Consider the following 22,866-nt stretch of genomic DNA (forward strand, 5'->3'; position numbering starts at 1 on the left):
GCACTCCTGTTCGATGAGTGCAAAGTAGCGCTCTGGCTTGCTTAGGAAACGGCTTGCTTGTGCAGTAACGTGCTCTTGCTCGTCGCAGCGTCGCGGCAGAAAAGCACCAATGGCGACACCACTTGCATTAATATGAGCTTCGACTGGAGCCGGAAAAGTTAGGCAGCGGTTCAACTCCGCCGAACCAAGTTTTATGGAACAAAAGCTAAATAAGCACGAGCCCGCTCATGGCGATCGATGTCCGCCAGGTAGTCAGCAGCGGTTTGACGCAATGCTCGAAGCTGTAGCTCACTATAGGTGCGCTCCACAGCACGCTCTTCTGCCTGCATAGGATCTAAGTCAAGCGCACAGCTCTAGTTATATACACCCCATAACTGACGTCACAACTGTGAATCGAATCACGTGACACACCGTGATTACCACGTGGCTTTCTTACTTCGCTGCCGAGAACTTGCAAGGTCAAAATTCAATGTTAAAGCTCAAGATAAAAGGTAAAAGGCCAAGGTCAACGCTCAAGGTCAAAGGTGGTCTATTAACTGGACCACACGTGGTTAGGTATATGTGCATAGCAACACCAGCCTTGACTTATCTCAAGGTCGTTTCAAGGTCATTTCAAGGTCGTTTCAAGGTCCAAGTCAAAGTGCTGGAGTACAGGATGCGACATCATCAGGAACTTTCACACACGAAAGGAGGCACCGCATCGGGGTTCCAGTAAAAAGGGGCGCTTTTGTGTAGAAGGCGCGTAAACGGGCCGGCTATATCAGGAAGCGGTGTATACAACAGCAGAATTAAGAGCATAGCCCTGGGAAACTGCGGAGTTCTTTCACGTTCTGTAGTGGTTTATATCACTCAACAGCCGCAGTTTTGTACGGATCAGGCCGCAGGCGCTGTTCGTCGACGGTATGTCCTAGCGCCAATGTCTGACGCCCGCAAAAGCGGCACTTCTCCTCAGTGAAAAATAGGCCATGGTGATGAAACAGTTCAAAACACGAGCTAAGCGTTGGATCTGCCAAAGGAAGGTCTTCTCCAAAATAGAAACGTCGTCAAGACCGCACACACAATCGTCTCAACATGAGCTGCGCAGGACCGTACTCATAAATCATTCGAAGGTGGCAGGCGAATTGAAAAAGGTTGTAGGGCATAACAATAATAAAGAATACGTTGTTCTGTCAGAGTTTCGTTCTCGCGACAGTAAAGAATGCAGACAGGGCGTCATTTCGCTTTTAAATTTCTCAAAGGGTTTCACTCTAGTGGAGGAAAAAAACGAAATAGTAAATCATTTTTACTTTTTCAGTGTCAAATACCTTTTGTGTCATCCATTTTTTATTAAAGTTATAAAAAAATTGCTTTCAATATTCCTCGGAGTAGCCAGCGTCCTACTGCGCCAGACAAAGAAAACGCCGTCGAGAATTCCACACTCAGGCTTATAGCCGCGTCTTCTGGGTAGGAAGAGCTGGCTCTTTCACACAAACAAAAAGGTGGCAGGCGAATTGAAAAAGGCGGGGGGGGGGGGGGGGTCATAACAATAATAAAGATTACGTTGGTCTGTCAGGGTTTCGTTCTCGCAACAGTAAAGAATGCAGGCAGTGCATCTCTTCACTTTTAAATTTCTCGAATGGTTTGACTCTAGGGGAGGAAAAAACGAAATAGTAAATCATTTTTACTTTTTCAGTGTCAAATACTTTTTGTGTCACCCATTTTTTATTAAAGTTATAAAAAAATTGGTTTCAATATTCCTCGGAGTAGCCAGCGTCCTACTGCGCCAGGCAAAGGAAACGCCGTCGAGAATTCCACACTCAGGCTTATCGCCGTGTCTTCTGGGTAGGAAGAGCTGGCTCTTTCACTCAAACAAAATGAAACGGTCCCTTTCCTCAGTGTAGAGAACGAAAGCATTGTTTGGTTGGTCTTTCCCTAGTCTTTCCTTGGTCTCTTTGTGCCAGTTAAAATATATAAAAGGGAAAACTTTTTAAATGTTCAGAATTTTGGTTAGGATCATACCAAAATGCAGAGTAAAATTGGCTCACTGCAATACTCATTAAAAGTGCAAACTCTACGATGTCCACATAAGTGTACATCGTTACTCCCAACTGCTTTGGAGGCCCTTATTTTGCTTCTTTTATTGATTCGTGTCATTTGGTCGGTTTGGTTTATAGGTGTTTAACGTCCCAAGGCAACTCAGGCCATGAGGGACACCGCAGTGAAGGGCTACGGAAATTTCGACCACCTGGGGTTCTTTAACCGGCACTGACATCGCACAGTACACGTGACTCTAGAGTTTCACCTCCATTGAAATTCGACCACCGCGGCCGGGACCGAACCCGCTTCTTTCGGGTCAGCAGCCGAGCGCTGTAACGACTGATCCACCGCGGCGGCGTCATTTGAAGCTGTAACGTAGACAACCCCGCATATGTTTGGCAGTTTAAAGCACGCATGCATAGAAAACAAGCGAACAAAATCACACACTCGCTGCAGGCAGAGCAACGAAAACACAAAAATGACCACTGATAAAACAATTTTCTGCGTTAACTTCGCATGCCTGACTTTATGTATTCCTACACATGAATTCTGAGGTTACGTCAAGCTTTATATATTTCCCGATAAAATAAATCGCACATTCTATTCAATAAATTACAGGGTGTTCAAGTCACGTCCCCCAATGCGGGCCATGTACCTGATGGGATTAAATTTGTGGTAAAATTCCTCAGCGCTTTACAAGCTTGTAGTGTTATGAGTAGTATTGTCGAATCCTCCAAGTTACGCGCACATTACAATACTTCTTAAAACTCTTGGCAGGCCAGAGAAAAAAAATTGCCGCATCGGAGCCTACAGTAGCGGGCACCACTCAATAAATCTCTACATTGCATAATAACAAAGGTGACTTGTCATTTCTATCGCCGCTGCGTATTTATTTCCTTGTATTCGCATTTTTCTGCTTTGCACTGTGTTGATGCTCGCCGCCAGACACTAGTTTTGACGTTCTCCATCAAAAAACAGCGTCCAGATTAAGGTGTCAATATCATATTCACGCTGGCATATCAAGGGACAAAGCAAACGCACCTAAATTGCCTGCATCAAAATGTTGTGTTCCGAGCATACTCTTTCCACTGTCCCTCAGCTAACAGCCTACAAGAGAACAAAGGCTTCTCACTAACACCATGCTTATAGCACCAACTGCTGCATTCTTTACTGCGATGGCCCGGCAGCTTGGTTATTTGGCAGGACAGCAGACCATACTTTGTGATCTGAGAATTTTCGATCTCCAGGCGGACAAGAAAAGAAACGCGTCCAAAAGAAGGCGTCTGTTTAGTTTTCTCTCACTAACTCCAGAAATGACAGCTTCTTTTCCTTTTCGGCTAACCTGTTCGATCGATATCTGTCGCCAATGCGACAGCGCAGAACCTTTGTTAACCTTAGTTAGCGTCAAAATGCACCATAACCTCGCTTCCGCCGGAGAAACTAAGAAGCATTCTTTCAATATGTTCTTTCATTCTCTTGGACGCCCTACATAGTACAGACGCTCGATCGAAGATTCACTTCGCAGAAAGGATTATAATACCCGTTCGGCCGGTGCATTCAAAACGAAATAAAAAGAGAAGTTTATATGACACGCTGCGAGATGTTTACAGCGACGAGCGTCATAGCATGACCCAAGGTGGAGCAAAAAAGCCTGAATGCCTTGGCAGAAATGTTTCCGCTCTTTTAAGGCGGAAGATTTTAATGCCTCATCGTTGTAAGCAGGAGTTGTCGACAGAAATGTCACGCTCTTCAGTTGGTCGAAACGGTCATGACGTCACAGTGCGCGAATTTCAAACGGGGCGAATTGTACTTTGGCTAGTAACCATGCAACCAATTAAGGGGATGGTATACTGATGCTCCAAGTAAGTGGGAATGAGTTTAGTTAATTGCTTATTCACCCAATTAGCCGAATTACCTTTTCTAATCAGGGCAGATAAATAAGTAAAACTGAATAGGAAATCATCGCGCTCTCCAAAGCATGGTTTCATTTAATATTCATGACAGCGAAGGGGTAAATTACGTATCACATTGATTTTTTTTTCTATTGGGACCGCTCGCAACGGCAAGGAGGCAGTGTACTGCTCGCTTTTTTTAAAACCATTAGGTCATATCCTATCTAAATTGATACCAACCTTGAAACGACCAGTGAGTGCATCAAAATCCACTAAAGAATGTGCCGTTAAGAATTCCGTACTCATACATATCTCTGTCTCTTACGAGAGAGATGAATTAGTCTCTTCATACTGCAAAAGTATGTTCCATTTACTCCCTCTTCAGAAAGAAGGTTACGTTTTTCTGTCTTGTCTGCATTTTGTGGTTAATCCTTCAGCCAGGAATTTAATCTAATGTGGCAATTTGTTTAAATCCTCAAAACCTGAATATAATTCCGCCTACAGTGCAGATAAATAAATCTGAACAGCCGCGATGCTAAATAAACATGCAAATTCAATGAGGTCTACGTTGCTGCACGTAATGACTATGAAATGCTTTTTAACTCTTGGTTTTGCTTCCTCGACTGATTCGCGTCATATGTATTTGTTATGTAAACAACGAAAGACATATTAGGTATTTTAAAGCATTCATGACTAGAGAATAAGTGAACAAAACCACACGCTCTTTGGAGGCGCATCACACCATTCATAAAACACCAAGAAGTCTATTCTAAAAACTATATTTTGCGTTACTTTTGCATGCTAGGCGTTGCGTATTTCTATGCATTATTTGTTGAGGCTTAGAAAATTTTATTGCGTACACATTAAAGTACATCGCTAACTCAATATGGGATATTTGCGAGTGACAAAATCAAGTTCATGAATGCAGGCGCTGGGCCTAAAGATATTATACTGCTCCGTGCTAAATTTGGACGCCGCTTTGCCAGCTGGCACTGTGACAAGTAGTGAGGGCGAATCCTCCAAAGCATTCGGACAATACCACGCTCCTTGCAGCCCATGGAAGTCCGGCGACAAAAAAATGGCCATTATATTACACAGGACAGCGCTTGTCCTGTGTTTTCTTCTACTTTGTCTGCGTCGTTTGCGCTGTTGGCATTCAATATGTACAACCAACTCGCCCGTTTGGCTGTAGTGTTGATATTTATCTCATTTAGCTCAAAACACACACATGACAAAAAAAAAAGGAAAGGAACACACAAGAGGAAACTTAAGCTCAAGACTAAAAGCGCCCGTATTTAGTCTTTTGCGATGCTTTCTTTTCTCTGGCGTGAGTTTTGCGCTGATTGAGATAAATATATAATGGCTGAATACCAAATCTGTCATTTAACTCTTGTTAAGGAAAAAAATGGGCGTATCTGAGAGCACAGTAGCATGCTTCCCTGAAAAAAACTTTGGCCTGCATGAGAACAATGGTGACATGCGATTTCTATCACCTCCGCTGATTTATTTTCTTGAATTCATATTTGTCTGCCTTGCACTGTGTTGATGCTCGCCACCAGACACTGGTACTGACGTTCTTTATGACTAACCAGCATCCAGTATAAAACGCCCACGTCAACTACGTGCTGACATTTTAAGGGACAGAGAAAACGTACATAAAACGCTTGCCTAAAAGTGTTCTGCTCTGAGCAAACTCCTTTCACATGTTGACGATGAAGAAGGAACGGCGGCCAAAGAAAAAACAAAAAACAAAAACAGACGTTTCGGCTCCCGTACGGGAGCCTTGTTCACATTGTTCAGATTTTCAATGTGAACAAGGCTCCCGTACGGGAGCCGAAACGTCTGTTTTTGTTTTTTCTTTTTTCTTTGGTCGGCGTTCCTTCTTCATCGTCAACATATTTGTCCCCGACCAGACGAGTTTTCGCCGAACTCGCCGAAGGTTGGGCTGATAGCAGCAGCTGTCGTATTCGTCAACCATGTGTCCCAGATTCTGTTTTTTCACTTGCCAGTAGCCCATAATTTCTGCTCGGTGTGTTATCGATCCACAGGTACAAAAGAAACACGTCGTAAAGAAGGCATTACTTAAGTCCTCTTTCGCGAACTCCAGTGGTAGCAGTTTCTTTACCTTGTGCGCTCAACTTGTAAGATCGAAGTTTGTCGCCACATGCTGCAGCACAGAACCCTTGTTTGCCTTAGTAAGCATCGAAATGCCCCACATTCTCGCTTCCGTCGGAAAAGCTAGCAATCATCCTGTCATGTGTTCTTTCATTCATCTGACGCCCTATTTGCTAAAGACACTCGGTCGAAGGTTTAGTTTCCTTATAGGTAGGTAACAACAGTCTGTCTGGTATATCGAAAATGTGATAAAAAGAAAAATTAGACAAGGCACGCTGGGATATGTTAACAGCGGCGAGAGTGAAAGCGTAGGTGGAGTTGGAGAAAGCAGCCACAAAGCATTGGTACAGAAGCAGCACCGGTCTGTGACTGCATGGCAGCTAGTGTGGTCGTATCCATGGCAACCGAGCATGCCCATCTAAATAACGTTTAATAGTTTAATTGGTGATCGTTTCGCCAAGGAACTTGTTGGAGCCAAGGAGGTACCTGAAAAATTATTTTGAGAAGGAAAAGTTATCCCCATAAAACTTCTATTGTTCTTTTGTTTTGCCTGTTGTTCTAGGCGTTTATCTCTTTCTTGCCAGAAAAACTACAACAGATAATCAGATCCTCTGAACAGAAGCGCCGAAGCTCAGAGCCCTACAGCGGCATAAATAGTGAACAGTGATACCTAGTTGGCCACCTTTCATTTCTGATTGAAGGCAGGCAGTTTGTTTGGCACAACTGAACACAATTGTGAATTGTGTGCAAAATCCTGCCAAAGCACGGTATTGTAAAGGATCATAGCAAGTGATACACATTGTGTAGCGGAAGAAGGCCTTGTAAACAAATCTAGAACTTCATTTATTTCGCAATGTTCAGCACTTCCAGAGCAAAAGCAAAGATCCTCTTTCAAAAGGGCCAAAATCAAATTTGTAAATGTGTTAGGAAGGCATAGACTAGTATCAAAAACAGAAAGACGTTAACCATAGAGGCGAAAGCCCATATGAAGATATTACTGTTTGCTGGAATGACTTACGATACCAAAAAAAAATGGAGCCAATCAGTGCATTTTGAATAAGCCAATAATATTAGAAGAAATGAGCAGAAATATTTCATTCACTTTCTTCACCTCAGGAACACATACTTTAATGAACATAAGCGTTCGGTTATACTTAATACTTGAACACATGTTACCTATAAAAACATTTTTGTACTTTGTAGTGGAACTCACTCGCCGGTGCTGCATAGTTAGGGTGGTTTTAACTCTCTATAAAAACAGGAACATTTGTTATTCTACTAGTAAAGATTTTGCGCTTCCTTTCGCCTTGAATACCACATCACATCTTGCTAGCGTAAAGGTCAGTTCGCTATAAAGCTCTCCAGTGAAACTATAGAAAATCAGTTTGTTCTGCTTCGTATCAATGCTCCTTTTATGCATATTCTTTACTTTTTTAAAAGAAAAGAGCGGGTCAGTTTCTTAGAAATCGGTTTAGGAAGGCCCTAACTGGCACAGGCATCGTATTTTGTGTTAGTTTACAATAACAACCTACATAAAAAAATTATATTTCAGAATTGAGATGTTTCTTGACGACTATTGCGACTATTGCGAATTGCTATTGACACCTATTATAAACAAACGCAATATATTTATTTATTTATTTATTTATTTACCCTCTCGGCCCAAGGGCATTACAGAGGGGAGTGGGGATGAAACCAAAGAAAGTAAAACACAATAAAGCAAAAAGATAACGCGAACGTAAATGGTCATTATACAATAAATGTTAACGACTGCGCAACAAGATATAAAATACAAGATCAAAATCACCAGCAACACAACGAAGCAATAGTTGTCAAAAACCAAAAGCACTAAAAAATGGCAGTAAAAGTACATTAAACTTTGGAGCTAAAAAGGTTAGTAACAGCTGTACGTACAGCAATGACATCTGTAATCTCAGCAATGGCACGAGGAAGGCGATTCCAATTCTCAGAAGTTCTTGGAATGAAGGAGTCATGGCAGTATTTGGTGCGACATAATGGAATTCCTACCTTGTGACGGTGATCAATGCGTGATGAAGTGTAGCATGGCTGTAAAAGTATCTGTCTGAGATATTTATTATAGTGAAAAATCTATTGAAACAAACATAGCCGAAATACTTTCTGCGTTCCGTTAGAAGATGCAAAGACAAGGCAGCTTTCCTGGCAGTCAGGCTGGAAGTGCGATGATAATTGGACCAAATAAAGCGCGAAGCGCAATTCTGCACACTTTCTAGCTTAGTAATGAGTAAAGCAACGCCTGGGACTCCCAGACAGAAGCTGCATATTCCAGTTCTGGACGAACCAAAGTTTTCCTTCGACGTCCTTCCATTGCGGCCGCGACACTTTCCTGTTCCACTACACCATCTTAAACGTTCCTACAGACACGGTCCAAACATATAAAAATCTTGGGCTTATTTTTTGTAGTGTTCGAGGAATACGCATATTTCCAGCATAACAGCACTGCCAACAAAAATCTGGGTTTTTTAAAACGTAATCTCTACTCTGCACCACAACACGGGAACCTATACAGATAACAAACACTAGTTAGGCAATACGAATCTCCCATGAGATCTTCGTAACAAGGATATCTCGCTAAATGTATTAAAACAGTTCAAAACAGAGCAACTGGATTCATTTAGTCGTATTTATTTCATGTGAGCATTCCGCTTTTAACATATTGAAGAAAACAGCACTCGCCGAGGTCACAGACGAAAAGAAAAACATACAAAACATAAGCACATTGACGTTTCGGCACCGCCACGGGTGCCTTGTTCACAATGGAAATGAAACGAGACGGGCCGTTGCTTATGAAGTTAAGGTGTTTCGTACTAAGCGCATGTAAATCTCGGGTTGATTTCCCCGCGTCCTGTTTATCCTTGTCATTTGGATGTGCAATGATTCCTTCAGTAGGTGGGTAAATAACCGTTTTTCCCTTTCAAGTATCCATGTGAATCCCAATTAGTCAGGTGGCCCGTGTCTGATCGTGCTCTGCTAGAGCGTTAGAAGTCACTTTTTTGTTCCTTACGTCACGTTGGTGTTCGTTTAATCGTCTTCTGAAATCGCCTGTTTCGCCTATGTAGGAAGCGCTGCAATCTTTGCAAGGAATTTTCCGTCAACAGGATGCCGAAGGATACCTGCGACACCTTAACTCGCTTCCAGAAAGCGTCCAGTTCACTATAAAAGAAGAAGTCAACGGGCGCCTTCCCCCTTCCTTGACGTCCTTGTTGAAATAACAAGAAACGGCTTCGCGACGAGTGTATACGGGAAGCCTATCCACACGGGTATATATCTGAATTTTAATTCAGCGTACCCAGTAGGACATAAACGATCGGTTGCCTCGGCGCTTTTTAATCGGGCCTTCAGGATTTGCTCAAGCCCAAGAAAAGCAGGTCGTGAACTGAGCCACATACGGAAGGACATCAAGAAAACGGATACCCATACCAAGTCCTCTGTTCGAAAGAACTACGCTCTGTAGCTCCCCCTCCAACAGGAGAAAGAAGAGAAAAGAAAAAGCGTGCTGTCATTCCTTATGCCCATGGTGTCAGTGAAACCTTATGCAGGATATTCGCTGCCTACGACGTCCAAGTGTCCCATGTACTATCGCGCTCAATATGAGTTGCAACGCGGGGTCATCGACCGGGGCTCGTTCCTTGGTGTGCCTCCTCCAAACAGTCGCTCGGAATTGTGGGAGAAACTTTTTCCTGAGCGGGGGTGCTGTTGTTTCCTGGAACAGCAGTTTCTCCCAGAATTCCGAGCGACTGTTTGGAGGAGGCACACCAAGGAACGAGCTCCGGTCGATGACCGCGCGTTGCAACTCATATTGAGCGCGATAGTACAATCCAGCAAGCTCCGAAATCATCTGCTACCGGTGAAAGACCCTTTGGAGAAGACAAGCTATCCTGGCGTCGTCTACAAATTTTCTTGCAATGATTGCAGCGCTTCCTGCATAGGCGAAACTGGCGATTTCAGAAGACGAATGAAGGAACACCAACGTGACGTAAACAACAAAAAAGTGACTTCTAACGCTCTAGCAGAGCACGATCAAAACCAGGGCCACCTGATTGACTGGGATTCCTTGAAAGGGGAAAACTGTTATCTACCCGCCTGCTGAAGCGATCATTCCACATACAAATGACAAGCGAAGCGGTAAACAGGACGCGGAGAAATCTACTCGAGATGTACAGTCTTTGTCAAAAGTAACCTGGCTCCATGGCTTGCTTCTTATTCGTATAAAAGAGCCCTCACGGCTTCCCTAAGGATCAAAAAGTTCTTTGAAGCTGAGAACAGGGGTTCTTCTTACCATACAAAGATTGCGAGCTTTAGGGCTGGCATAATAGCTTTAATATACGACTGAGAAGAAAAACGTGCAGCCTGGTTACTTTTGACCGACGGTCATGCACTTTGTACGCAACACCTTAACTTCATAAGGAAAAGGCCCATCTCGTTTCATTTACATTGTGAACAAAGCACCCGTAGCAGTGCCGAAACGTGAATGTTTTTATGTTTTTTATGTTTTTCTTTTCATCTGTGACCTCGGCGAGTGCTGTTTTCTTCAATATGCTGGATTTCTCTCACTGGACAGGTTTCCGTCTAATCCTCAACTATTCCACTTTTAAAATCCCAGTCCAGCCTGGCAATATTTGAAGCTCCCACCCATGTTTCTGTTTTTGTTCGCTTCATAAATTAATTTCTTTTGAGCTGCCCCCAAAAAATTACATTTGCGCACCCACACCAAGCACTTCTCTCCATACCCGTTATCAGCATGGAATATCACGACCATTGCCCCACAGAACTACATTTTCTTCGTCATTCTCTCTCTCAACTGCTAGTAATCTTGCTAGCTGGAACATGCCTTCCTTCATCAGCTGTCCCTTGAATTTCGTGCCATCACGTGCCCAGCAATGCCTCTTTACCGCATAAGAGGCATATTTCATAAGGAAAATTGTGTTATACGTATAATAAGTTTCAATGCAATTCGCGCTTACTTTTTCCGTCGATATATATGCCAAACGGTTTATTTAAGACAGTAATGCGAAATGAAGGCTGCGTTTATTTTTGCTGTCTCTTTTTCACTTTTTTACCGTTCTTGAACCATATTTAGCACCTGTTACATCTCAAGGCGAAGTAAACTTAATGTTAACATAGCGGTAACAACGTGTTCGTTATTCCGCACTTGGAACTGACGATAATTTTTCTGGTTTTTTTAATGGGTGAGCAAGCATCCAAATATGGATGTTTAAAAAATATTCGCTAAGAATTCATTGAAGTTTCTAAAAATGAGCATTTTTCTTTAGGCACGGTGCTTAAAAATCCAAACTTTGTGTTGAAAAGTATTTTGTTCAAAAGCTAAAAGTTGATGATATTATAAAGAGATTGTTTTTTTTTTCAAATGTTTTACGGTTGTTCAAATTCATCTCTTGCTGTCTTGGTCACTTACATATAATTCCAAGGTTCTGCCATATATTGAATTCAAGGTCTGATGTAAACATGTTAAGTTTGAAATCGTATGGCTCAGGCTCATGGAACTCAGACTTTCTTTATTGTATCCAGGTGTTTTCTAACGCATAAATGTAGATATGGGAATTGCTTGCCGTCACGCAAAGAAGCATTTGAATTCCATACGAAAATAATATATTCAAAGCACTTAACCTCTGAACGATTCATTTAAAGATTTCATTTTGTTAATATATCAGCCGTTTATGTAATAAATTGTACAAACCTGTAGAAAGAAACGATGAGTACCACGGTATTAGCACGCTAGGTGACGTGAAAGTTTAGTGGACTGCACCTTCACATCTTACCCTTACCTCTCGAGCAATCCTGTTGACTCTTGGAATCTTCATTTTTGAAACTACGGGAATTTTCTTCAGTGAATAAAAAAGCATCTATAACTTCTCGCCCCTCGCGCTCCAAGGGGCTTCCTCACTTCCTTCAAGCGAATGGAGCAATGAGGCTCGATTAATAAGTCGGAAGGTGTCAGGCAGCCAACAAACACGGCAAACTGCATGGGTAATTAAAGCGAATCAAGACCCTTGACTAGGTTTCCGCCTTAGTGTTCCGGAGGCGTAATTAAGCAATATTAGCCTCTATGAGAGGCAGGCTTCCAGCGAACAGTTCTGGAAGGACATACATATTCCAGGCGAATCAACATTCGTAGATTTAGGCCCTTTAAAGTCGGCCCAACTGCATATTTAATAAGTGCGATAGAAGGAGCGCCCCGCGCTTCTCTGTCCAAATACTTCGAAGGAAGCTAAGCATATCGAGCAAGGAAACTTCTTCCCTTATCTATATAGCTTTTCTTTATCACTTTTTTACTTTAGATATACGTCAAAAACAGGCCAAAGGTGTCACTGTTCTTTGTTCACTTTCGTACATTTGTCACAATAAAGTTTGCTCATTATTGTCCTTGAACTCTTCCGCACTGCACTTTACGCACATAATGTTGCTTCTATATACACGCACGTTTAATGGTGTTTACTGCAATGCACGCACAATCACATGGCCACAAAAGAGTGCTCCGCCCGGAAGCAGTTTCTGCGCTGAAAACTTTAGTTGCTTACTCGCGAACTGTTGGGGCAGCCGCGTAGATTATAACGAGGGGTTTTTCGGGTGTCCGCCGCATGTAGGCACGACTGCGAAGAGGGTACGAAACGCATACATGCACTCAGCTGGTCGCTTAGTTACTATTTCCATATTTCAATCTTCTAATTGTTCACGTACCCATTGGCAGAGACTCGTGATATACCACTCTACGTAAAAGAACACATCACATAAATGCCAAACCATGCTTGTACCTATGGCGTACAACCTTGCCAGCGTGGTAAAGTCGATAGCGTGCCTTCCTGGCAAGCCAATGCTCAAGAGCTAATATCCTCACGGAAATTTATACAGTTCTTTTCTTTGCGTCAAAGTAATTAGTTTATAAAGTTGAGTCTTTCGAGATGTCTACTGCCTATAATTCACATTTCAAGTCCTATTTTGAGATTCTTTCATTCCTGACATCAACGTATGGCGTGAATTTTTCAGCAAGCGTGAAGTGGGCTTCTTGACACACGTGACGTATGTTTCTGCCGACAACGCCGACGACTGCTGTTTTGTTGAACGGGAGCCGTACAGCTCTCGCTTAAAAGGGGACCACTGAGCAAGAGAAAAGTTGGCGTACCATTAGAAGCTGGCAGCAGGGAAGTGAGGCAGCACAGGGGTAGGAGTAATGGCAGATGGAAAGAGGAATGAAATCAAGAGGAAAGACTAAAGTAGGACTTCCAAACCACTCAGAAAAGAAGGAGATGATTCGACGATGCAGAACGGAACGGATGTGGTTAAAAAGAGAACAGAGTAAACTTAAAAGGAAGCACGAAATGATCAAAAAGTGCGAGAAAGGGCAGAACAAGAAAGAATACTTAGGCGACGAAATAGATATTCGAGAAAAAGAAACCTTGCGCATTTACGAAACACGGGCTAAAGTTTGAAATCTTAAGCCCGACGACCGGCCAGTTTGGCGGAAAGAAGCTTTCTTTCTGTGTGTGACTATGAGAGCAACGATGAGGCAGCGGCTTTTGGCTGAATAAATAGTGCTTCCAGGAACTGAAATAACGCAGTTATTCTCCTATTTTTCGACAGAGACCTCAGTCGCGCCATTGGCGAAGCGGAGCAGGAGGTAGCGATAGAAGGGAGAGAGAGAAAGAGGTGACGTTGTGGAGGTGTGCGAAATAATTTGGACCGTCTTGAGATCTTCAACATGCACTGATACATAGCGCTACGAACGGTTGGCAGCAGTTAGATGTACGACTTTAGTAATCTCTCTGGAGAGAAGGTTGTCACCAATATTACAGGGAACTGCTTGTACTGTTTACTTTATCAATTGGTCGGCAATATTTCTTCGTTTCACAAGGATGAAATACATTTTCGCCAGAACGCATGAGAAATTGCGATTATAGGCGATATGCTTGGCTCTTCATGACACGAACCTGGAGATTTCGCACCAACAGTGTGGAGATAGCAGCAGCTGCGGTGTTCATCACTCATACTGCGAATTTCTCGCTTTATGCTCATATTGAACTCTTCTTTTTGATCGTTGACAATTAACAGCAGTTGAAAAACTCTACAATGCATTCCTCAGTCACCGATATGAAAGAAGCCAAAAAATACACGAGTCCTTTTTTGATCAGGTAGCTTACCATAAACAAAAAATTAAATACTACATAACACGAAGCAACGACGCCTGGTGTATGTAACAATTTAGGACAAATTAAGGCCGTCAAATGCTTCGTTTTCACATCCGCAACCTTCTAATTGTTTACAGCGAGCTTTAAAACCTGGCATTCAATTTGATTTGTTCAGAACCTCTTTATATCTATTGTATGTTCCTACTCCTCAGAACAAAATTTATGTTGAAGGAGTTCTATTTTATGTATCTTTTGTGTCTTCCCAATGCTTATGACTGTTTTCAAAGCCAATTCTGCCATAGGCATTGTTACCTTTTGTTGCTGCTATCCGTGCATTGTTGCTATCGCTGTTTTCGGAAGAAAGGGGGTGCACTTAACTGTCAAGCCAATGTCAGGCTTTTAGGGTGCACCTCCTAACATCAGCTGATGTTCAGATCAAGGCAATTGTATTTGTGTTTCTATATGGCTCATTCGCCTGGTTCTTTCTCACGCCAGTGTCCGATACGTTTGCGCTCAGTGCTTTTGATCTAGAGGCAGAAAAGAAAGCCGTCGCAAAGAAGACATAACCTTAGTTCTCTTTCGCGGACTTCAGCGCTGACAGTTTCTTAGTTTCTTCTTCCTTGTGCGCTTAACTTGTTAGATCAAAGTCTGTCGCCGCATGCGACAGAGCGGAACTCTAGTTTTCCTTAGTAAGCGTCAAAACGCCCCACATTTTCGATAAAAACTAAGAACCTAGAAATCATCCTGTCGTGTTTTTTTTTTTAATCTATCTTACGCCCTATATAGTAGAGACGTTTGATCAAAGGTGCAGTTTGCTCAAACGTAGGTAAAAACAGGCTCCCCGGTGTATTGAAAACATAATAAAAAGGAGCATTAGACAGAACACGCTACGATATGTTAACGGTGACAGGTATGTTTACGATATGTTTACGGTGACAGGATGCCAAGAGTTGGAGAAAAGCAGCCAGAATTTATTGGTTCAGTAGCTGCAGTCTGTCTCTGAGTATTTGGCGGCCACTTTTTATTCTACTCGGACCCATGGCAACCGACTATGTCCATATAAAAGGCATTTATTGCTTTGAGAGGTGGACATTTTAAAAGGGGGACCTTTGGTGCCCAGGAAATCCCTGTAAAGTACTTCTCAGCTTGAGAAGGTATGCCCAACAAAACTGTTAATTTCGTTTCTTTTTTTTTTTCGTTCTGTGTCTTGTTCGAGGCGTTTTTCTAAATTCACAGAAGGAAATTCAGGACAGACAATCTCATCCTGTGAATTTAAGTGCCGAATATTAGGGTTACACAAGGCTGAAAATAGTGAAAAATGATCGCTAGTTGTTCACTATTGTAGTTTTGTGATTTGGAAAAACCTCTTTGGTTGGTAGAGCTGAAGATAACCGTGAATTGCGTGCAAACCTGCGTCACATCCTGGAACATCGAAGCTACGAGATACTGCAGCTGATCATAACACATACATATTAGCCATAGCGAAGTGAATGAAAGCCTTGTAAGCAAATATACAAATATTATCTCTAAAAGCTGTTCACTAAAAGGGCTAATACAGTCGAGGCCACATAAAACGAACCTAACGGTCACGTGAATTGCGTTCGTTTTCAACTCAAATCAAATCAATCAAATCAATTTTATTTAGCATTTCTTTCAATACAGAAATAAATGCAAGGATAAGAACAAAAAGCTGCTTCTCGAGCAGCTTGACAACGGTTCTTACCCTTTGTTTTCTCTTGGCAACGGATAACAGCAGAAATAATACAAAGCTGCGATTAAAATTGTACGAAGATAAGAGCATGCAGTATACATAGAAACTGTAAACACAAAATATATAGTAAACACAAAATACATAATATACATAGTAATTCCAAACACAAAATGCTGCATATTAGGAAAAAGTAATAATACCGGTTCAATGTAACTGATAGACATGGATTCAATAAGACGAATACTAATACTTAATCACCAATATTTTGCACACTGAAGAACATCTAACGGCGAAATTGATATATGGCTATACAGGACTAAAAACATTTCCTGCTACATTTGCAGGCATAGAAGCACAGACCACAGTTTTACCACACACAGTGTAATGCAGCCACCATTAAAAATACGTGCACAAAAGGCTGCAATAATAAAACAAGATTTCAAAACATTGACGTTACCTCCCTAAATTGTGAGTGAACAAACACTTAAGGTGTTGTTTCGATAGTGTGTGGATGTCCGTGTTTGAATTATGATAGTTGTTAAGTAGGCATAATGTATTGTAGTCTGTTGTGACCATGATTCGTGCGGAAAAACGGCACCAACCATACTTCTCTTGTTCTTATATTGTACGGCACCTCGGGTGGTTTTGTTAAATTGCATAATCGTAGAAAAGGCATCCGATTAAATTTCAGGGAATATTTGTATTTTAATAGGGCATTCAGCTCGTACATATGTGTCACAGGAACAACACCAAGTAAGGGGAACAGGTCACTTGTGTGAGCGTCGTATGGAACATCTGCTATGTGACGGAGAGCTCTTTTTTGTAAAAGAAGGACTTTGTTGATGTTCGTTAGTGATGTAGTTCCCCATACAAGATTACAATAGTTTAGGTGAGGATTGAAAATAGCCGAGGTTCGCAGTAAGTGGGCTTCCCATGTTACGGCCGTAATCAAAAGTGAGACCTTTAAGGCCTACATCCACGCTAATTCAAAATAGACCCTATTACAGCTCATTTCAAGCTCTCCAGCGCAGTCACGAGCTCCTCGCCGATATCCTCGTTACATTCAGGCGGATTTAGGGACGTAATTTCGCTGAAAGCGCTCATGGTAGCACGTAGCTCAAATACAAGCAGTCTTGCCCTGTAAACATTTCAGCGACTCTCCCCCCAATACATTCGCCTTATCTTTGTAATCTCTTATCAAAGGGGCTAATGAGCTGGTGATTGTGCTGGCGTGCACATTTCGATGGACTCCGTGTCATTCTAAAATTTTTTTTAATCGTTCGTTCAATGTGTTCACCTGAATCCCCCAATATGGAGTTCCTTTTCAGCAAGAAAGTGTACTCACTGGCATCCTCGGATGTAAGTCTTGAGGAAAACAGCGCAGGAACAGGAACAAGAAAAAAGAAGACGACGGGACAGGCGCTGTTTTCCTCAAGATGTACCAACTTGCTCAACTCGCCGTTTTACTGGAGTTCGGATGTAGGTCCATACTCCTACATCGGGAACCAATATGAGTTTGTCAGGAACACCGCGAATGGCAAAAAATTCATGAAAACTACCTGTCTTATTGTTGTTTGCTCCTTCGAACAAACCGCACAGCGCACAAAAATGGCCACCATTGGCATATTGCTTTCATAACACCGCGATTTTGAACGATTTAGCGTTAGAAGCATTGCAGGGCGGAAAGAGTGGCCGGTGTCGTCTGGCGTAATGTTTTGTACAGCGCCTGCTACCTGCCACGGCTAGATGGTGAGAAAGTAAGGGAGACAACCCTCTCTCTACTTCAAGAAAGAATATGGAAAAGCCGGAATGTGGTTGCCGTGGTAAGAGCCCAAAACCGAAAGCGGCTAAGACTGACCGAGCAAAAATTTAAAACAACCATGAATGGCTCAGCAGAAATGAACATGACTGAGAATGACTCAGTAAAAATGAAAACGACTGGGAAGCATTGCACAAAAATTTCCTGCGGAGGGACAAAAATCTCTACCCTATAGAAATTTACGCAAAAAAAGAGAGGGGAGGGATGGTGGCGGCCACGGGAAAATAGAGAGGGTGGCTATCGCGGTCGAAGTACGTTCTGAAATGAGCGGAGGAATTCACGAGCTCAAGGAGGTTGCCACGGAAGCTAGCCAGCGAGTGGCTGTTGTGGAAGATAGGAGGTCAGTTCGGCAAGACCACTGAGCTTCCGCTGATTAATCCGCTAAGCCGGTTACCTTATCTCTTAAAGCAATGAGAAGACCTCGTGCTAACGCATTGTCATTGCACGTAGATAATTAGGCCCCCTTGTAATTTTAAGGCACCATGACTCACTGTTACTGCAAGAGAAAAATTAACTGAACCCGCACCCGCCCCCCCCCCCCCCCCTTCCTCCACCGCCTCCTCCAAGTTCCAAACAATGCCTCACGGCATGCTGGCCCCACCTGACGACGATGGATTCCTGGTATAGAGATTGGCGCAGTGCGCCAGTTCCAACACCAGGTCTATATCATCGGGTGGAGGGCAGATGCACCGTGGCAGGTTTGGGAACTTAGAGGGGGGTCACCTATATTTTTGCCCGACTTTACGTATGTAGGGACACATCCGACAGAAAGCGCAATTCTCTGCCAGCCCTCTACGCTAAAATCTAAATTATCTTGAGGGCTACTCTGAAAAGTTTTCCGCAAGTCGCTCGAAGCATAGGCCATGCAACCAGCCAATAATCACTGGTGCCGCTTCAATCTAGAGACTGCAAGTTTTCCGAAAACTGAAAGAAAGCTACTTACGTTTTCTAGGTGGTTGTATCTATTCGAAAGGTGGCTTGTGATAAGAAAGGGTGCAACTGACAAGAAAGAATGGTATCTTACAAGTGACCAAAGGATTCAGAAGGGGATGGTGCATATGGGCTCACAACGTTTCAAAGCATAAAATACGGTTTGCTGCTTAAAAACACATGACAGGGTAAAGAAACAAAGTGTCTTTTAATTGTTTCATTGGCGTCCTGCACTAAGGCCAACATTAGAACCTCGCTCTGAAGGGAAATATGCGCCAACGTTTGCAGTTTATTGTGCGAAAAATATCTCACTGTTATGCCCCTAAAGGTAATTACTTCATGCGTATTTAATTTATGCCTTTATATGTACATATTTTTAAGGACTGACAAGCGTTTGAAACTGAGCACCATTCAGAAACAATGCACAAATATACCTAACTTCAGGAACGTTGAGTGTAAGCGAGAATTTTTGGTGTCGTTCTTCGGAGAGAGCAGTGCTTCTTCACAAAATGAGCATCGAAGAATTAATTTTGATCTGGCATGCATTTTCTTACGAGAACAAGGCCCACAAGAAAATCACTTTTTCTTTTTGTTACAGATTTCACCAATGCAAATATAGGAATTCCCAAGAGGCGTCAGACCTGGGTGCAGGAATTATTTGCTTTTCATTCAGTGGCGGTAGTTCTTGCGCAAACTTCACATATATTTTCCGTACGCACTGTCCAGCTTTGTTATAAGGATAGCGTCAAAAAGTATTCACCGTAATGCGTACTCTGTATTTGTCTTCTGACCCTCTTTTTCACAACAGGCTAACAACAATTTAAAAAAAGCTTGTTAAATGCATGATTGCATGCCAAAATTCAGCCGCTAAAGATCGGAGAAAGGTGGCTTCATCTCAGCCGACGGAACGTTCTTTGCTTTTTTTTTCAGCGAGATAACTGGTTGGAAGGAGTACCGCGAATGAATCTGAACAGCACGGTACCGTAAATAACCGAGCCCTTTTACGCAGAATGATTTATTTCGCACTATTTATTTATTTTATTGAGAAGACAGCTCCGCGTGCGATTTCGATTTCTCAGCCCTTTCGCAACGAAGTCATCTTTTTATGCATGCAATGCTATCTAGTCTCCCCACCGCTGTTACCGAGGGCTTTTGAACACAAGAGCAGTAGGTGTCGTCGTTACGAAACTTTCGCAGTCCACTTCAGTATTTTCTTTCAAAGCTTAGCATTTCATGAGAACTTGTTGGTAGTTTCATTTTTTGTGCTTGAAAGCCCTTCCTTTAAAAAGCTATAAAAAGTGTATCACAGAGGTGTAACATGGCTCCATGCATTCAGCGTTCGAACACAGAAACATTTCTGCATAGGCGCGTTTCAACCTACAAGGTCAGGTATTCAAATCCTTTTCAAAGAGGAAATAGCTTTTCCCATTTTGTTTTCTGAGTCGTCAGAAACCATTCAGGTTTGCAGCCTTTTTCGGCGACAGGCTTCGGGCTGTTACGAGCGTACCAAAATCTTTTATTGTTTGAGAGCATTCTCCGCACTGATATGGTGTGTTACGGAAGAATTTTATTACGCAGCTCTATGCCATCTTTTTATCCCTTCATGTACAAGCAAATACACACATTACATTTGTATAAAATAGAAGGCTGGGTTCTTTAGATGAAAGCGCCTAAAAACTCAAAATAATATCTCCCAAGTGCAGTTCTAGGTGAAAGATAACTGTCATATTTTCCAGTTCTAATGCAAATAAGATTATTTCCTTAGGAACCATACAAGTAAGTGCTAAAATTCAGAGCCCCAAAAACTCCTCTTTTCTCTGTCGATATTATAATTTCTTTTTCTTCCTTTAACTTTCCTGGGAACATATTTAAAAGCGCTATTTCGATTTTAAATATCTTAAAAAAACACTGCTGATTGCTCGTCATACTTTCAGAACAAAAAACTTCAGCCAGACCTCGAAAATATTACACAAGTAGCGTTTTTCCGAGATATTTATACTAGAAGAACGCGAATTTACGATCACGAGACGTACGCACATACCGTACACAAATCTCGTATTCAAAACAAACCATGAACACCAGGTCAACGCGTGACGGCTAAACAAGCCAGTTACGAATGCATAAAAGTACTTCTCAGAAACCATCCTGGAAAAAAGCACAACAGCTTATTTTCTTCCACAATACGTTTCTTGAGTATATGGGAAAGAAAACGGTGTCTTACCGTTTTTGCTAATGCTTTAAGAGATGATCCTCCTGTGAACGTCGGCGCAAGAGGTCTGCAAAAAACAGCCGCAAGGCTGACACCAGGATCTTTCGTCGCCTTCCTGATGTTGCTGCCGACCACAGCGGTAATATTCCAAGTTCCTTGCAGAAGACGCGCAGCGGGCGTTACTATACAGCTTCCTTAGCAGCCGCGTGTTATGCCAGCGTCGAAAGCGGCAGCCCGCCAACTGTGTTATCCGCTGACGCAGAGGCGGCGCCTCACTTCCCAGCTGACGGCTGCGGAGCACGTCGTTCGCGTGACATCCAGAGCGAGCGGAGAGCGGTCTGTCAGCTCTATGCTTTCTCCTCGGAGGTTATCGGCTGCTCCTGCTGAGAGCAGCACTGACTGAGGGAACGAAAGGATGAAGGGAGCCCGCCCTCCCCACTGTCTCGCGATGCGCACCAATGCATGCGCGTGAGACTCCACCGCCGCCATGCGGAACTCGAGGGAAGCAGTTGGGTACCGCGGGGCCGCTCGCCCGCCAGCATCGCCGCTGAGTTTGGGAGCAGCGCCGCTTGTGTGTAAGTTCTGAGCGCACAATATGCTTACTAGAACTGCAACCTGTATGTATGCGGGAGTATAAATTTCGAGATATCGAGTCAAATAACAAGACAGTGATCTCTTTTTGCCGTAGCCGAACACGACCTGTAAATTTTTACACCTCCGGAGTTTTCTCTCAGGAAGATTTTGAGCTCCGCTCCTCTGTAGTGGGAAAGAGCCAACTTTAATTTCTAATTCGTTATCGTATGTTATGCAATAAAAGTGCCACTGAACGTCAGAGAAACGAAAAGACAGCTCGTTTCATATCTTCGGTCGGCCTTCTCTGAAAAATGAGCTATAGTGGAGAACGTACACCTGGTTGAATAAGTAATTCCAATTGCACAAGTTCCAATGTTTCGCAGGAAAACAAGACCACCTAATTACATTTTTTTTCCAGTCGGTAAAAAAAAAGCAGTCGTGACGGAAAGCAATCATGGACAAAAATGACAGAGGGGAGGAGGCACGCTACACGCTCATGACAGCACTGAAAAATAAAAAGAGAAAGAAAAGCTACTCACCTGGAGCTTTTTGTAAAGCAGGCTTTGCGCTCTGGATTTGTGTAGTTGGAAGGAGCCAACTTCAAAACCGATGGTGAGGCAAAGAAGTACGAACTCTCCGGAACGAGACATTTCCTTTTGAGATTCACACGCCCGGAGAAGCTGTGGCAGTAATTCTAAAACGAGAGCACTTTACCGAAGCATTTCCGAAAAGTGAACTCAGGAGGTATGTTTGAAGTTAACAAATTATTAACCTGAAAATGTGCACAGACGTCTAACTTGGTGGGAGTAGGATGCACACGTGGCACCGGCGTTGGTCTAGTTAGAAGAAACAAAAAGCAAAAGATAGCTTAATTAGAAGACAAAAATTACGGCACGGCAGTCACAGCGAGAATACTTCCTTGCTGTGAGGTGCGACGCACACAAAAACTATCTTATTCTCAATGTCTCCCACGGCTCTGTCGCAAAATCCTGTCACTGTGGTGTAGTGTAGTGCAGTGTAGTTTAGTGTAGTGTAGTGTAGTGTAGTGTAGTGTAGTGTAGTGTAGTGCAGTGTAGTGTAGTGTAGTGTAGTGTAGTGTAGTAAAGTGTAGTGCATTATAAGGTACGCAGAAGAAGGCCTTGCAACAAGCGCACGTCTCTTGCCTTTTTTATGCTATTGTGCTTGTTTTCCCAGTGCGCTTTAGCGCTTTCTATACTACTTACGATTCCTCTATCGTGAAGAGAAATTTAATAAACCAGGAGCAATTTGACGGCCGTAAGATGGAGCAGTGATATTGATTATGCAAGTAGAAAAGAGAAATGTGTGGCTGAACTGAAAAGTAAAATTAACCTAGGATCCTTGTTTTTTTTTTTGCCTTAGTCACGTAATCACGGCAAATTTCTTGTATGCGCCGGACC

The 22,866-nt window shown here is 42.7% G+C and overlaps 1 protein-coding gene across 1 annotated transcript in view; it reads right to left on the reverse strand.

The window, feature by feature from the left end:
• Positions 1–21,263, reverse strand: part of LOC149336137 (glycine receptor subunit alpha-2-like) — a 90,894-nt gene extending 69,631 nt beyond the window's left edge. The window contains exon 1 of the mRNA XM_089554666.1: positions 20,888–21,263. The gene's annotated coding sequence lies outside the window, so the exon portion shown is untranslated. The remainder of the gene's footprint in view (positions 1–20,887) is intronic.
• Between the last annotated feature and the right edge of the window lie 1,603 nt (positions 21,264–22,866).

This window comes from Amblyomma mixtum, chromosome 7 (genome assembly GCF_055824585.1).
Source record: "Amblyomma mixtum isolate Tamu chromosome 7, ASM5582458v1, whole genome shotgun sequence".
NCBI lineage: Eukaryota > Metazoa > Arthropoda > Arachnida > Ixodida > Ixodidae > Amblyomma > Amblyomma mixtum.